Raw genomic sequence first — 12,500 nt, forward strand, 5'->3', positions numbered from 1 at the left:
GTGTTATGGTGACGTATTCGAAATTGGAGATTTAGCGTTGTGTCGTCTTAGTTACGGAACTTGTGGTGTATGTGAAGTGCTTCACCGACGCAGACTACACCGTGGGACGTGCTGGCGCATCTCCTGGGTCCTCGAAAAGGTATTTGTGTCCAATTTTTCGAAAAAAACCGATGTTTTCGTAAAGCCATGACTTACCACAAACTCGTGAATTCTTGCCACTTCAGTGGTACTGGACAGGTGCAGTAAACATATTTCATCTGTAAATGTGCAGTAAAGTGACCCACTGTGCCTGGAAAGTGCTGTTTTGGTGGTCGTGTGTTGCCCTTTGTCTCGCGCGCATCTCCGCGTGCACCACGTGCTTTTAGAAATCCGTTTCCATCCGCGTAGCTTCAGTCGTTATCTAGCTTTCAAGTACACGGCTGTGTTCTCCAGGTCTTCCTCCAGCGGACAGTGTGTAAACAAGTGGGTTTTCCATTGATAGTTTAAAAGATACAGGCAATCAAACCGAAGAACGCGTGGTAACCACGTGGCGACCGGAAGTTGCCGATAATCATCCAAAGAGGGGGTGTTCGGAAAAGTTCAACACCACCGATTGATAGACGTTCTTGTACTCTATCTGACGACATAGAGAAATTGTGGCGTACCTTTTAGAATAGAGCTATTAAATTGATTTTTCCTATGGGCGCGCACACGCGTCGTCTTTCTTCCGCGCCTATGCAGTAATCCGTTTGCATCCGCCTGACGGTAGCTGATAGCTGTTTTGAACGCATGCACTGCTGTTCCCCATGTGTTTCCCTATCCAAATATGAACAGAGAAGTGTACATTCTTTTGTGTGTTTAGGAGCTATAGGCACTGTAAGTGACGACATCGGAGCGGCCACGTGTCGGACCGCGCGCACACTGCGTTTTCTGTAGTAATCCGCTTGCATCCACGTGACGGCTTTCGGTAGCAGGATTGTACGCATGTGATAGTGTTCTCCATGTATCGTGCTATCCAGTGATGTAGAGGGAAGCACGTTTTTCCTTGTGAGTTCAATAGTACTGCCATTGCAAGCAAAGATACCGAAACGACCGAATGGTGACGGGAACTGCAGATTTCTGCGGCCAAATCCTGCCTGTAGGAAACTATCAAACACGTGTTCCCGTACGCCTTTTCATCCTCTATCGGTTGACGTAGAGAAATAGTGGTCCTTCTATCATAATATAGCAGTGGAGCAGTATTTCCTTACGGCCTGCGCACACGCGCGGGCGACCTGTACTGCGCGGCACGCTGCGCGAAGAAATCTGTTAGCAGTGGCTTAGCGACGGTCTCTAGGGGAAACTCAAGACAAGGCGAGTGCTATATGGTTCATCTCCTGGCAGATGGAGTGTAAAATGCCTTGTTCTCCGACCATAGTATAGCAGCTATTGTCATTCTTCTTTCGTAATCGGAAGTCACATCGCCGAAACTCGAAAGCTGCAGTTAGTGAAGTGCTCTCTGTTCCTCCACGTTTCTCATTTCTTCAATGAGTAGGGCTCTTATTGCAGAACTGACCCTCTCGCTCGGCAGTCACCAATGATACCAGCCTTTCTGTTGACGTGTTATAGTCTGCCCTCACATTTCCTGCAGGTGGTATAATTATAGCCTGTCCCTACATCCTCTGCTGTCTGTTAGGGTAAAACACTATCAACATGAGAAAGATCGTGTGCAACATGTGTCTGTAATTATGAAACTGTGTAACTATGTGTTAGGTTAGGATAGTAAACTGAAAAGAAAAATCGAGTGCAGTGACAGCTCTCATGCATGAACATCGATGGAAGGAAACCGATCAGGCTGAACAGGTGTTTAATATTGTGTAAATGTGTGTTAGGTTAGGAAATGGAACTGAAAAGATAAATCGTGTGCTGTGACAGCACCTTCGTTGTTATCATTTTGTCTGTAGTTTGTATTTCTCCCTCTCCCAATATGTGTGTCTTATTGTTTAGTCCATGCTAGGTCTTATTGTTTAGTCCATGCTAGGTTAGGAAATACTTTCAGAGAAGTTAAGTCGTATGTACTGTGTAGCTGTCAGCTCTGCATGAACGTCGACGATAGGAAATAGACTCCTTGGTTTTTAGCATCGTAGGTTACATAGGGCCCTTATACTTCTCATGTTATTATTAGGTTAGTAACTCTACTTTCTTTTTTTTTTTTATTTTAGGTTATAGAACTCTAGTTACATAAGAAATATCATGTAAATGTGTGAAGGTGGAAGAGGATAGTGGCTGGCACCTAGAGCAAACTTGCCATAGAAGTTTTCTGTTCCCTGAAGTGTTCTCATCACAGGTGGAAGTCTAAGCCCTAAGGAAGAGAAGAGCTCTGAAAAGCCGCCCCAAAATGGGGCCCAGTAAAGAAAATGTAGATATAGGAAAGGAAGTGGGCCGAAATTCCATGAATCCAAGTGACAAGGAAGGAGCTAAGACATGTACCGACCTACAAGCAATGACAAACATAAGAGAAGAGATGGAGGCGTTTCTGTTTAACGAGAACAACAAGATAAACAATGCCCAGAAGAAATTCATACTAGGGAAACTGTCAGTATACGAGCAGATACTGAAGAAATATGAAATGGATATTCTAGAGCTCACAACAGAGCTGAGATGTGTCAAGGCTACTCTAAATACATCTCCTGTAAAAGTCGAGAGCTATGCCAGCAAGGCAGCGGCACAACCATCCATACCAAAAAACGAGCCCAGGAAGACCCAGCAACCAAAAATTCTCATGATCAAACCAGCAGAGGGAGCTCAGAAAACGGACAAAGAACTTCAAGAAACAGTAAGGACGCTAATCGCCACTTCACTAAAAGATGTAAGGATCTCAAAATGTAAGGCAGTAAAAGACAAAGGCATTGTTCTTGAGGTCCCAAACGATCAGGATGCAGAAAAAATAAGGAAGTGTGGAGACATAGCTCAGTCCGGAATTGCTATATCAGATCCAAAGAAAAGAAATCCAAAAGTAATCATTTTCGACGTCCCAAGACAGACAACAGAAGAGGAGCTGAAAACTGAGCTGTTTGAAAGAAACCTCTCCAGGCTCAACACGTCTCAGGAAGAAGTTATGGATGGCATCAAGGTGCTGTTCAAGACTGGCCCAAAGGAACGGGAAGATGTAAACTTGGTTTTGGAGACAACACCAGAGATCTGGAATAAGCTAACACAGCAGGGCCGTGTCTACATAAATTGTACCTCACACAAAGTGAGAAACTACAACAACATAAACAGGTGTTTTAAATGCCAGGGACATGGACACACAGCTGCAAAGTGCACGAGTGCAGAAAACACCTGTGGTCACTGCGCAGCATCTGGACACACCTACAAGGACTGCCCAACGAAAGATCAGCAAGCACACTGTGCAAACTGCAAGCGTGCTAAGAAGCCACACAACCATGCCGTAACAGAGAAATCCTGCCCAGAATATAACAGAGTCAAGGCCATAATAACCTACAGAACTGATTATGGCCAGTAGGGACGATTCAGTTCTGCGAACTGGAAGAAGACAAGGGACTGGCACACAGAACAATGTCATAAGGATTCTCCAAATAAATGGGCAAAGGGCAAAAGTAGTCCCTGATCAACTGGCACAGAGGGTAAATGAGGAGAATGTGGATGTGCTGTTGATACAGGAACCCTACTGTATAAACAACAAAGTAGTAGGCTATCCCCCAAATTACCAGCTCATGTATAGCGCCAAAGATGGAGCGACAAAGGCAGCTATAGCAGCTAGGTCGCAGACACTAACAGCAATGCAGCTCACAAATTTCTGCAACAAGCACATGGCTGTTGCTAGTGTAAGTGGGAATTTTGGCGAGATTTATGTAGTTAGCCTTTACTGCCAATATGGTTCACCCATAGATCAGTTCCTCCAAGAATTGGAGGTCATCCTGGACAAACTGAGTGGGAAAGCAATAGTCATAGGAGCTGATACAAATGCCAACTCACCAGTCTGGCACAGCCAAACAACAGACGAGGCAGGCAGAAAGTTGGAGGACTTTATCTCTCAACATGGTCTTCTGGTCATAAATGAGAGATCGCAGCTAACTACTTTCAGTGGGCCCAATGGGGAGAGTAATATCGATGTTACTATATGTACACCCTTAGCTGCCAGAATGCTGTGTAGGTGGATGGTCCATGAGGAATGGACATCAAGTGACCACAGGGCGATCACTTATGAGGCCAGAGTACCCCAAAGAATGAGGGCAAAAGAAGAACTCCCAAATTACAATACAAGCTGTGCAAAGTGGTCCATTTTTGATAGACAGCTCATTAGTGCCACAGAGAACTGGCTACAAAATCCACAGGAGGGAGTCAACGAAAAGGTAAACAGACTGCAGGTGGCAGTCTATGAGAGCTGTAAAAAATCAATGAGAAGGAAGAGACAGGTGCAAAATCCAGTACCATGGTGGAACACAAAACTAGCAAACCTGCGGCGGGATACCATGTCTGCACGGCGATTACTACAACACACACGCAAAAGCGGAAACGAAACTGCTCTGGTAGCTGCAAAGAGCAACTACAACAAAATTAAAAACAGGTTCAACAAGGAAATAGCCAAGGCGAAAGAAGAGACATGGCAGAAGTGGGTCTCTGACTGTGACAAAAACGATCCATGGGCCATAACGAGAAGGGTACTCCAGCCTAAATACGGCACAGAGAATGTAATTAGCAACATTAAAACTGGGAACCAGACTCTTACCATGACATGGGAAGAGACTATAAAATCACTGCTCCAAACCCTCTTACCTGACGACGATGCGGATCAGGATACTGAAGATCAGCTAGTTGTGAAACTCGAAAACGAGAGTTACAACAATGTGGAGCTGGATCCAGACTTTACAACGGAGGAAATAGGCGCTGCTATTAAGGCCTGCAAACCAGGAAGAGCAACAGGTCCTGATGGCATTGATGATGCAGTGATCAAAAGAGTATGGCATACCAGCCCTCACCTCCTTTCAGAGATATACAACACCTGTCTACGGGAAAGGAGAGTCCCAGAAACATGGAAGAAAGGAAGAGTGTGCATACTTCTCAAATCGGAGGACAAACCAAGGGATGAGCCTAAATCATACCGCCCAATATGCCTTCTCCCCATCCTAGGGAAAGTCCTAGAACGGCTTATTGTAAATCGTCTTGAGAAACGATATGAGGAATCGGACCTGAAGGCCCCAAATCAGTTTGGCTTCAGGAAAGGTGCATCAACAGAGATGGCCATTAGGCAAGTACTAAGCCACGTACAATGTGAGGAGAGGTACGTTGTTGTAGTGTTTGTAGATATAGCAGGCGCCTTTGATAACCTATGGTGGCCCAGCGTTATGAGGCGACTAAGACAAATCCAATGCCCACGAAACCTGTACGACCTGATGGGAGATTATTTTAGGAACCGAAAGGTGATGGTGAGCAGCAAGGCTGGTGTCGTGGAGAAATGGGTCACAAAGGGTTGTCCACAAGGCTCCATTTGTGGCCCATTCCTCTGGAACCTCGTCTTTGACGAGATGGTTGTCGAGAGGGAGGGTGAGCAGTGGGCAAAGGTGGCCTACGCAGACGACCTGGCAATCATAATTAAGGGGCAAAGTAGGAAACAAATAGAGGAACGAGCAAAAACAGCATTAGGCGAAGTCAGCAGGTGGACGAGACAGAACAAGCTTGCAATATCCCATCACAAAACAGTCGCCATGACCATCAGGGGCACTTTCGATAGGCACAGACCGCCTACCATACCATTTGAGGGCAAGAATATAAAGTTTGTCCAAGAGTTCACATATCTGGGAATAACCCTTGACGAAAGACTGTGGTTCACACCTCATGTGAGGAACATTCAGAAGAAGCTGGGTGAAGTCTCAGGTACACTCCTGAGGGTGACCAGAACAGAGTGGGGTCTGCAAAAGAAATCACTAAAACTAATATACCAAGGTCTCTGTCTCTCTGTTTGCAGGTATGGTGCAGCAGCGTGGGCAGATCGGACGAAGCACCGGTATGTCAAACGCATACTAGACTCAATCCAACGACCATTTCTTTTACAGATGACCAGAGCCTGCCGGACTGTGTCAACTGATGCTCTCCAAGTACTCACAGGGTGTATGCCACTTGATCTGGAGATAGTCAAAGCAGCCTTGCTATACCATACCAAACATGGAATGGCTGGCTCGGTTGCTGGGTTCCAGGTTCCAAGAGCTGTCATGGGGCAAAACCCTAGATCTATTGCTAACAAACATATAAACTGTATGTTGCAGGAAGAGTGGCAGGAAAGGTGGAACAGGACACAGAATGGCAGGGAAACTTTTAGCTGGGTACCAAATGTGGAACTATGGCAGACAGGCTGGCGTGGGGGCTTGGTTCCACCATACTCCCTGACATGTCTTCTGACAGGCCACGGTCTGAAAAAGAAAATATATGAGCTGGAAATAGAAGACAATGGCAGATGCACATGTGGCGAGGAAGAAGACTCAAATCACATAGTCTACACCTGCACACTATACAACGAACCCAGAGAACAGCTTATGGGGGTAATGGGACCTGAATCCATCAGGTCAAAGGAAAATCTATTAAGGACAAAAGAAAGCTACTTAGCGATAAAGGAATTCGCAGAGGAAGCTTTCGATATTCGGGAAGTTGCGAGGATACTGCATAACACAGAGTAAGTATCACGATTTACTCCAGAAAAATCAGGAAGCGACCGAAGGAAGCTAATCTCAGCCTAGGGGAACAACAAAACTTTCGAGACCCAATGATTCCGAAACAGCCCTAAATTCTTGGACACTTGGAGGACCATGGCTGAGAGTGGAGGGGTGAAGAGCTGCCTCTCAAAAAGACCACCAATGATACCTCTACATGGATCCTGGGACACCAGTGGCAAGTAGGGTATGTCGGAGGGTTAGATGACCACCTGTATGGTCAGAAAATGGCTAAGATCCCAGGAAACTGGTGATCGACAGCATGTGGGCCTCGCCAGCCTGGGAACTACAGGTTGTCCCCCTGGGTCCCCTCATATGTACGAACATGCTGTAAGTGGATGCTATACTGCTGACGAAAGGGTCGCCGTCAGCAGTGGCGGCGCCGCCTCCACGTGGTTCCCCGTGGGCACCCCAAAGGGTGGCTAAAGGCGCTCTTCAAATGGAAGGTCCATTCCCCCAAAAATGGGGGTAGTTTTTGCAAGCTGGTTCCCTTTGTCGTGGTGGAGTTGGGTAGTGGACACGTGGGGGTGGACTTGAAGGGAGGATGAGCAGTAGCTCAGGGATCCCTGATGATATTCCACCTCTGGAAAGGGGAAACCCATCCCAGAGCTGCCATGTATGATACTGTCCATATACATGAGCTGCGAGCTGTACCACGTACGAGCTACAGACGCGATCGCGTTGCTCTCTGTACGAATGCAGATGCTCAGCGGCAGCTAGGAGGCGCTCCATCCATGTCGGTACCGGTGAGCGTTGCACTCGCAGTCGCAAAAACGTACGGCAAGTATATTACTCGGAAGAGTCAATGACAGTCCAAGCCCCCCTGCGTGGGAAGAGTCTTCCTAGGCCATGACCCACCGGAAGGGCGCAGCGTCCCCCACCCCAGACATGTGACGTCACACTATCGGTATTGACGACTAGACTGATTCCTTATAATCATTTGCCATACACCGGTGGAAGCTGCCGAGACGAGTAACTACATAGCGGGCTCGCCGTGTCACTAATGTACAGAGATACAATAGTTTCGACTGGAACCGGATTAAACGTATACACGGCGCTGATTAGTAATAGATAGAGCCATCAGAATACAGATAATGTATACAACTGTCCGTATACATGCTGAAAGACTCTGCTCACAATCACACGTCAGCCAGACACTCTTATCACGCACTACTCTCTGCCTGTAACAGGCACACAGACAATATGTAAGCACCAGCATGGAACAACACCCAGTGCATCCTCTCTGCCACATTAGACAATCCACACTATCATAACCAGACCGGGAGGTCCACTCGGAAAACAGAATATCCCACCCTTCCGACAACCACCATTGCTCAGCTAAGCCACCAACACCCACACATGTCCTACACAGGGGTGCACCCAACATCACAATACTGCCTCCTGTCACACCACAAAAACAATGGCAGGAATGAAAGACACAGGTCTGCCACAAGCATGGAATCAGAGCGCCGCCTGTCATGAGCCAAAGGTGCACCCTGACGTGCCAAATCAGATGATGCCGCAGTCATTTACTTACGATAATCACAATCAACAAACCGGCCCCCCCCCCCAAAACACCTTTCCTTACAACAATGTGTACCTTAACCTAACCCGTATTGTGCCTTAACCTAACCCGTATTGTGCCTTAACCTAACCCGTATTGTGCCTTAACCTAACCCGTATTGTGCCTTAACCTAACCCGTATTGTGCCTTAACCTAACCCGTATTGTGCCTTAACCTAACCCGTATTGTGCCTTAACCTAACCCGTATTGTGCCTTAACCTAACCCGTATTGTGCCTTAACCTAACCCGTATTGTGCCTTAACCTAACCCGTATTGTGCCTTAACCTAACCCGTATTGTGCCTTAACCTAACCCGTATTGTGCCTTAACCTAACCCGTATTGTGCCTTAACCTAACCCGTATTGTGCCTTAACCTAACCCGTATTGTGCCTTAACCTAACCCGTGTTGTGCCTTAACCTAACCCGTGTTGTGCCTTAACCTAACCCGTATTGTGCCTTAACCTAACCCGTGTTGTGCCTTAACCTAACCCGTGTTGTACCTTAACCTAACCCGTGTTGTACCTTAACCTAACCCGTGTTGTACCTTAACCTAACCCGTGTTGTACCTTAACCTAACCCGTGTTGTACCTTAACCTAACCCGTGTTGTACCTTAACCTAACCCGTGTTGTACCTTAACCTAACCCGTGTTGTACCTTAACCTAACCCGTGTTGTACCTTAACCTAACCCGTGTTGTGCCTTAACCTAACCTATGTTGCGCCTTAACCTAACCTATGTTGCGCCTTAACCTAACCTATGTTGCGCCTTAACCTAACCTATGTTGCGCCTTAACCTAACCCATATTGTACCTTAACCTAACCCATATTGTACCTTAACCTAACCCATATTGTACCTTAACCTAACCCATGTTGCGCCTTAACCTAACCTATGTTGCGCCTTAACCTAACCCATGTTGCGCCTTAACCTAACCCATGTTGCGCCTTAACCTAACCCATGTTGCGCCTTAACCTAACCCATGTTGCGCCTTAACCTAACCCATGTTGCGCCTTAACCTAACCCATGTTGCGCCTTAACCTAACCCATGTTGCGCCTTAACCTAACCCATGTTGCGCCTTAACCTAACCCATGTTGCGCCTTAACCTAACCCATGTTGCGCCTTAACCTAACCCATGTTGCGCCTTAACCTAACCCATGTTGCGCCTCAACCTAACCTATGTTGCGCCTCAACCTAACCTATGTTGCGCCTCAACCCAACACACGTTGGGCCTCAACCCAACACACGTTGGGCCTTAACCCAACACACGTTGGGCCTTAACCCAACACACGTTGGGCCTTAACCCAACACACGTTGGGCCTTAACCCAACACACGTTGGGCCTTAACCCAACACACGTTGGGCCTTAACCCAACACACGTTGGGCCTTAACCCAACACACGTTGGGCCTTAACCCAACACACGTTGGGCCTTAACCCAACACACGTTGGGCCTTAACCCAACACACGTTGGGCCTTAACCCAACACACGTTGGGCCTTAACCCAACACACGTTGGGCCTTAACCCAACACACGTTGGGCCTTAACCCAACACACGTTGGGCCTTAACCCAACACACGTTGGGCCTTAACCCAACACACGTTGGGCCTTAACCCAACACACGTTGGGCCTTAACCCAACACACGTTGGGCCTTAACCCAACACACGTTGGGCCTTAACCCAACACACGTTGGGCCTTAACCTGCTCTGTAATTGTCATACGACGCGTTAAATTAGTGTAGTGTTGCCTAACTGCAACCCCCGCAATATAGTTTGCTACTCGCACTGCCCGGTCCCCAGAGTATCGCTTCATGTGAAACACCTTGCAGCTATACACTGTAATGCGGATGGCAGTAGGACGTACATGCTCAATGCCCTTCGCAGTTGTTCATTGGCATTCGCATGGCGAAGCACAGCCTACGTTGTGGTACGGCTTGTGTCAACTGTCCGCTGATGTTGTACGTCCAAATCACACACTGTACTGCACATTGGTCCTCATGTACTGAATGATACATCGTGGTACATGTGTGACCGTACCACGACTGCGCCAACAACGGCGAACCATACGGTCCAAATATTGTGCACTCAGCTACGTGTCGTCTCCCTATAAGAGCTGGATTGCAGTATGGTATGCCGTGGATGGCGATCAGCATGAGCCGTCTGTTGATGTAGTGGCGCGTGTTGTCAGGCGTAGTCGTCTCCTCTCACACACCGTGATAGCATGGTGCACTGCGTTCCACATCTGCGACATGCGACAGAGGCCGGTTGACAGTCGTTCGCGCAATGGACATCGCATACGTACGGGGGCCACCTTCCACGTGTTCGCGAAGCGTGCACATGTTGTTGCGTGTATGTGGGCAGACATAGTGTGTCGTGACACCTGACACAGGCATGCAACAATCGTTGAATTTGCAAATGGCGATGGACGTCTACGTTTGCTGGTGACGTTACGCAAATGAACAACTGGTAAACCGTTGTGGTGCGGTTGTTCTCGCTAGAGGTGAATCAGTGATGGCGACGATCGGTTGAGCTACCAACCGGTTGTTTCAGCGATACCCACCATGCCCACGAACGTGAATGGCATGTGGGTGTGAAGCGATACGCGGCGGTGGCTGGGTGGGACCGTCCCCGGCCGGTGAGGGGGGGCCTCCCGGCGTGCTGGCCGCGCGGTGCGTGGGCGCACGCGCTACAGCCGGCTGGTGGGGGCGGCCAGTGGCAGGCGCGCCGGCCGACGGAGGCGGCGCAGCTGCGCGCCGGCGCACCCTGCACGCGGCGCCGTGCGGCCAAAGTAGGTCCTCGCGGGCCCGGTGCGAAGCGCGGTGGACATCTGCAGTGTGCTGGTCCGATTGAGGACTGTGTGCGCTGAGGATGCGCCGCCGCCCGGCGCTCGGCGCCGCGACGCCGTCTGCTGCTCGGTCGCCTCTGCGGTTCTCGCAGGTGGATTGTATCGCAGCTGTGCGGACGTGTTGGCGCGTGCGCTGTGCTGGGAGAGTTCGCTTCGGCACCCAAGTGGGGCTTTTGTCCTTCTGTGGCGCTGGCGTTGGAGCTGCCGGCCACCGTAGGTGGCGCGTGTTGTCTCCCGCCGGCAATGCCACGACAGCACGCTCCCGGGCCTCTGTCGGCAGCGGCAAGCTCAGTTGGGAGCACGGGTGGTCGCACCTAAAGCGTCTACTCGCCAAACTCCGGGCGATTGCGCCACTCTCGAACCCGACCAAGTACTTAGGACGGCGCTGCGCGCCGCCGGGACCTGAGAGGGTTTCGAGGTGTATTGTGCAGGGGAGCTCAGCCTCCTCCTGTTTGCAGAATAATTGAGCGGACGCTTGCGTGTTCGCGCGGGCCCCCGGGACACACTCCCGGGCGGCCGGCTGCTCAGCTCTAGTTGACGCAGCTCCCTGGTTGATCCTGCCAGTAGTCATATGCTTGTCTCAAAGATTAAGCCATGCATGTCTCAGTACAAGCCGCATTAAGGTGAAACCGCGAATGGCTCATTAAATCAGTTATGGTTCCTTAGATCGTACCCACGTTACTTGGATAACTGTGGTAATTCTAGAGCTAATACATGCAAACAGAGTCCCGACCAGAGATGGAAGGGACGCTTTTATTAGATCAAAACCAATCGGTCGGCTCGTCCGGTCCGTTTGCCTTGGTGACTCTGAATAACTTTGGGCTGATCGCACGGTCCTCGTACCGGCGACGCATCTTTCAAATGTCTGCCTTATCAACTGTCGATGGTAGGTTCTGCGCCTACCATGGTTGTAACGGGTAACGGGGAATCAGGGTTCGATTCCGGAGAGGGAGCCTGAGAAACGGCTACCACATCCAAGGAAGGCAGCAGGCGCGCAAATTACCCACTCCCGGCACGGGGAGGTAGTGACGAAAAATAACGATACGGGACTCATCCGAGGCCCCGTAATCGGAATGAGTACACTTTAAATCCTTTAACGAGTATCTATTGGAGGGCAAGTCTGGTGCCAGCAGCCGCGGTAATTCCAGCTCCAATAGCGTATATTAAAGTTGTTGCGGTTAAAAAGCTCGTAGTTGGATTTGTGTCCCACGCTGTTGGTTCACCGCCCGTCGGTGTTTAACTGGCATGTATCGTGGGACGTCCTGCCGGTGGGGCGAGCTGAAGGCGTGCGACGCGCCTCGTGCGTGCTCGTGCGTCCCGAGGCGGACCCCGTTGCAATCCTACCAGGGTGCTCTTGAGTGAGTGTCTCGGTGGGCCGGCACGTTTACTTTGAACAAATTAGAGTGCTTAAAGCA

At 49.4% G+C, this 12,500-nt stretch overlaps 1 non-coding gene across 1 annotated transcript in view; it reads left to right on the forward strand.

The window, feature by feature from the left end:
- Positions 1–11,629: 11,629 nt before the first annotated feature.
- LOC124584111 overlaps positions 11,630–12,500 on the forward strand; it is a 1,910-nt gene continuing 1,039 nt past the window's right edge. Inside the window, exon 1 of the ribosomal RNA XR_006974522.1 lies at positions 11,630–12,500. This exon is cut by the window's right edge and continues 1,039 nt beyond it. This is a non-coding gene — a ribosomal RNA (small subunit ribosomal RNA).

This window comes from Schistocerca americana, unplaced genomic scaffold (genome assembly GCF_021461395.2).
Source record: "Schistocerca americana isolate TAMUIC-IGC-003095 unplaced genomic scaffold, iqSchAmer2.1 HiC_scaffold_47, whole genome shotgun sequence".
Taxonomy (NCBI): Eukaryota; Metazoa; Arthropoda; class Insecta; order Orthoptera; family Acrididae; genus Schistocerca; species Schistocerca americana.